General features: G+C 41.6%; 1 long non-coding RNA gene across 1 annotated transcript; it reads left to right on the plus strand.

Moving 5' to 3' along the window:
- Positions 1 to 3,738: 3,738 nt before the first annotated feature.
- On the plus strand, positions 3,739 to 4,326 carry LOC119777539. The gene is made up of 3 exons (XR_005279930.1): positions 3,739 to 3,836; positions 3,931 to 4,171; positions 4,239 to 4,326. It is a non-coding gene; the product is annotated as an uncharacterized LOC119777539 (long non-coding RNA).
- The last annotated feature ends 383 nt before the right edge of the window (positions 4,327 to 4,709 follow it).

A 4,709-nucleotide genomic window follows, 5' to 3' on the forward strand; every position in this document is an offset into this window, starting at 1 on the left:
GTTTGATTCCCAACCTATAGTCTTTCTGCATGTTCACCTCTGCATGAATGGTTTCTCTCTGAGTGCTCCGGCTTCCTCTTACAGTCCAAAACCGTGAATCTTTTGTAAATGGCATCTTTAAATTGTCTTTGGGTGTTTGTGTCTATGTGGTTGTATGCTTCTGTGTTTCCTAGCAAAATGCTAGGAAACTGGAGAGAAAATATCGCTCCACAGGCCTGCGAGAGTCCTTCCTAGTCTGGAAAAATGGTTTACTGCTGTATAAGAGGACCCTTTGTAAAGCAAGAGCAGCATACTTCTCCTCATTAATAGAGGAGAATAAGAATAATCCTAGATTTCTTTTTAATACAGTTGCCAAACTCACCCAGAGCCATAGCTCTGTTGAACCGTCCATTCCACCTGCTCTTAGCAGCAATGATTTTATGGGATTCTTTATAAATAAGATTGATCTTATTAAAAATAAGATCATAAGCACTCCTCTATCCGCGATTGTACCTGAGGTAGTCATGGAATCTGAACCGGGTTTAGACTGCTTTGATCCAGTTGAACTCTCTGAATTAGCAAAATTATTGTCTTCATCTAAGCCTTCAACTTGTATGTTAGATCCAGTTCCAACCAGGTTATTTAAGGAGGTATTCCCTTTGATCTCCTCCTCCATTTTAGATGTGATTAATCTATCTCTGTTACAGGGATATGTACCTAAAGCTTTTAAGGTTGCTGTAATTAAACCTCTGCTTAAGAAACCGTCTCTTGACCCAGATGACTTGGTCAATTATAGACCTATATCCAATCTTCCTTTCTTATCCAAAATTCTTGAGAAAGTAGTTGCCAAACAAGTTTGCGATCACTTCCACCATAATGAACTTTTTGAAGAGTTTCAGTCTGGCTTTAGAGCTCATCATAGCACTGAAACAGCTCTGGTGAAAGTCACTAATGATATTCTCATGGCCTCAGATAATGGACTTGTATCTGTGCTCGTCCTGTTGGATCTTAGTGCTGCATTTGATACAGTTGACCATAATATTCTTTTAGAAAGACTTGAATATTTTGTTGGAATTAAAGGAACAGCACTGGACTGGTTTAAATCTTATCTATCTGATCGAATTCAGTTTGTTCATGTTAATAATAGATCTTCAACACGCTCAAAGGTTACCTGTGGAGTACCACAGGGATCAGTGCTAGGACCAATTCTCTTTACTTTATACATGCTCCCAATCGGTAGAATTATTAGACAGCATGGGATTAATTTCCACTGTTATGCTGATGATACCCAGCTATATCTGTCTATAAATCCAGATGAAGCTAACCCATTACATAGATTACAGGCATGTCTTGAAGACATAAAAACCTGGATGACTCTTAACTTTCTGCTTCTGAATGCAGACAAAACAGAAGTTATAGTCTTTGGACCAGAGTCTCTGAAAAAGAAACTGATTAGCCAGTCACTTCATTTGGATGGGATTAAACTGATTTCAGATAATAAAGTAAAAAATCTTGGTGTTATTTTTGATCAGGACCTGTCATTTAAATCCCATATCAAAGAGGTTTCTAGAATTTCCTTCTTTCATCTGAGGAACATTGCAAAAATGAGCAATCTCCTGTCCAGGGGTGATGCTGAGAAACTAGTCCATGCATTTGTTACTTCAAGGCTGGACTATTGTAATTCTTTACTATCAGGAAGTCCACAAACTGTAGTTAAAAGCCTTCAGCTGATCCAAAATGCTGCAGCCAGAGTTCTAATGAAAATTAAAAAGAGAGATCATATCTCTCCTATCCTGGCTTCTCTTCATTGGCTTCCTGTTAAATCCAGAACAGAATTTAAAATCCTCCTTCTCACATATAAAGCCTTAAATGGCCAAGCTCCATCTTATATCAGAGATCTGATTGTTCCTTATGTTCCTAACAGAGCACTTCGCTCTCAATCTGCAGGTTTACTAGTGGTTCCTAGAATTTCTAAAAGTAGAATGGGAGGCAGATCTTTTAGTTATCAGGCTCCTCTCCTGTGGAACCAACTACCAGTTTTAGTCCGTGAGGCAGACACCCTGTCTACTTTTAAGGCTAGGCTTAAAACTTTCCTTTTTGATAAAGCTTCTAGTTAGAGTGGCTCAGGTTATCCTGAGCTATCTCTATAGTTCTGCTGCTATAGGCTTAGACTTTTGGAGGACATAGGGACCCCCATTTCATCATTCTGCTTCATTCTATCTCTGTTCTCCTATTCTGCAGAATCTGTTAGTTCAATCTCTAACGTTCTGCTCTCTCTGCTTTTCCTCAGAGTAGCTTTGCCTCGTCTGTTCCTGTTTGGCTGTGACGTCATCCTGGAAAGAAACATCAGCTGTGCTGCTTCTATCAACACCCTTGTTTATAGATGTTGGAGATCGGCCTGTTTTCCAGTGTAGTCCTGTTTCTCTGACCGTGACTGAGTGGATGTGCTCTCTTCATCCTCTGGCATGGGAGCTGCCTTGGAGCTCGTCTGCCTGGCTGTGTGTTTCCTGGACGGGGTCGCCTTTTACAGCTGCTTTTTGTATCTCTGCTTCTGTCTCCTTGAACCCCAGTCGGCCTCGGCAGATGGCCGCTCACACTGAGCCTGGTTCTGCTGGAGGTTTCTTCCTGTTAAAAGGGAGTTTTTCCTCTCCACTGTCGCTACAAGCATGCTTAGTGTGGGGGATTGTATTTGAGTCAATGAGTCAATGCAATCAACTGGTTTTCCTTAGATAGAAAACTTTGTATCAATTTGACTGTATGATCTGGTTGAACTGTAAAGTGCCTTGAGATGACATGTGTTGTGAATTTGGCGCTATATAAATAAACTGAATTGAATTGAATTGAAATTGAATTGTGTTGCCATGCATTAGACTGACATGTCCAGGGTGCATATTAACTTCTCTCTATAGGCTGTTTGAGATTGACACCAACCCCATAATGACCCGGATAAGCAGAAGATGGATGGAAATTTTGCTTGGTTTCCGTGTGATTGGGCAACAACTTACCAGCAAGCTGGTTTTTTAGCTCTTGTTATCTTTACCACAGTCAGATTGTCAGCTGACTTTTCCGAAGAAAACCCTCCAGCTTCTTTCTGCAATATATTTCCTGCTCTTTCTGATCGTTTACATTTTTGACCCCAGACAACAAGCTTTTGATGGCCCTGTCTGTTTGAATATTAGTCTGGTCAAATGCAGCCCAGAGAGGCAAACAGATGAACATTTCAAACTGCCTTAGCAACCCCCACAAGGAGCACATAGGAGATGTCACAAGCTTAGATTCTCCACAATTCAACCACCAAGTTCTCTTTTATGAACACAGCGACCTCCAAAGCACAATTAACACAAATATAGCAGCATGTCAAAATGTTAACATGACAAACCGGCCACAGCTACATCCCTTTGAAGGCATCCAGAAGCCGTTTTATAAATCCAGTCTTCAATTTTTTTATACTTCAATCATCCATAAGGGTCCACAGATTAAAAGTAATCCAGCATATTGGTAATAAAAATATTCCTTGATGAGAAAATTGGCCATAACATCCGCTTGTTGACATTAGAAAAGTTAGCTGGTCAGCTAGCTTATTCTCAGCATCTTGCTAATATTTTTTACTAATACTTATTTACTCGGTTTTTAGCCCGCAATGTTTGGTATGGTTCTTTACATCATCTTCACAAGTGTCTGCATATTTTTATGATTGTCAGGATCCAGAGATCTGCCACCTGATCTCCAGCAGAGAGCGCTGTGGGCCTCCTGAGCTGATTCCTCTACACACCTGGAGATCACCAGCTCATCAGAGGTCCACACTACTTAAGCAGCTGCCAGACCTTCCTTCGACGCCGGAGTGTTGACCTAGTTTGGTTAGCGAACCTGAGCCTCAGAACGTCTGAACTTTACTAGTAGACTCTAGAGAGGAACTAGTCTTCTAATCGCCTTTCTCTTTTGTGCTCACAGGAAACCCTGAAGCTCTGGATGAGCTCCACCTAGAAACCTGCCTGCCTGCTCATGAAAGCCAAACCTGAAGATCTCAGTTTGGATTCCTTCTTCAGCTCCTGGATAGAGCAAGGAACAAACCCAAGCCAGAAACCTTTTAGCTCGGAACTAGACGCTGCTGCTGCTGCTTAAACTCTCTGCCACATCATTGACTCTGGACCTACAGTATCTCACCTCATGGCTCTGTTACAATCTCCTCAAGGTACATCTTGATTCTTCTCTCAATCAATCCATCATCAGCCTGGCTAACCAAACTCTCATCTCTCCAGAAACTCTGAGACCAGTCCCGGACCAGTACCAGAACCAGATCCAGTATTATATCATTGTACATCTTTCAATAAACCTTGTTAAACTTTCCTTCAGACTCCGTTGTGTTCTGCATGTGGGCTAAGTCCTTACACCCAATCATGACAATGATGCGATTTGAGTGAGATATAGTCTCCGATAGTCTCACCTCCTGTGCACTTCCAGTCAGCCAGTGATGCGCGATATGACACGTTATTATTCTGTGCTGTTATTGGTTAAGACCACATGGGGGGTTGGGCTGTGTGTGTTAAAGGGGTACCGCATTACAGGCTCGTGTTAGAGAGAAACACAAAAACATGCTGCTGAAGCCATTGCACGCCACGCCAAGCTGACACCAAAAGTTCAAAACCCCACAGCTCTGGAATTGTTGTAGCTAGAGGTCTGAAATTTTCTGCATTTGTGGATAACATCATGTAGAACACATTTAATGACTC

This window comes from Cyprinodon tularosa, unplaced genomic scaffold (assembly GCF_016077235.1).
Source record: "Cyprinodon tularosa strain WSP-4 unplaced genomic scaffold, ASM1607723v1 ctg1242, whole genome shotgun sequence".
Lineage (NCBI taxonomy): Eukaryota > Metazoa > Chordata > Actinopteri > Cyprinodontiformes > Cyprinodontidae > Cyprinodon > Cyprinodon tularosa.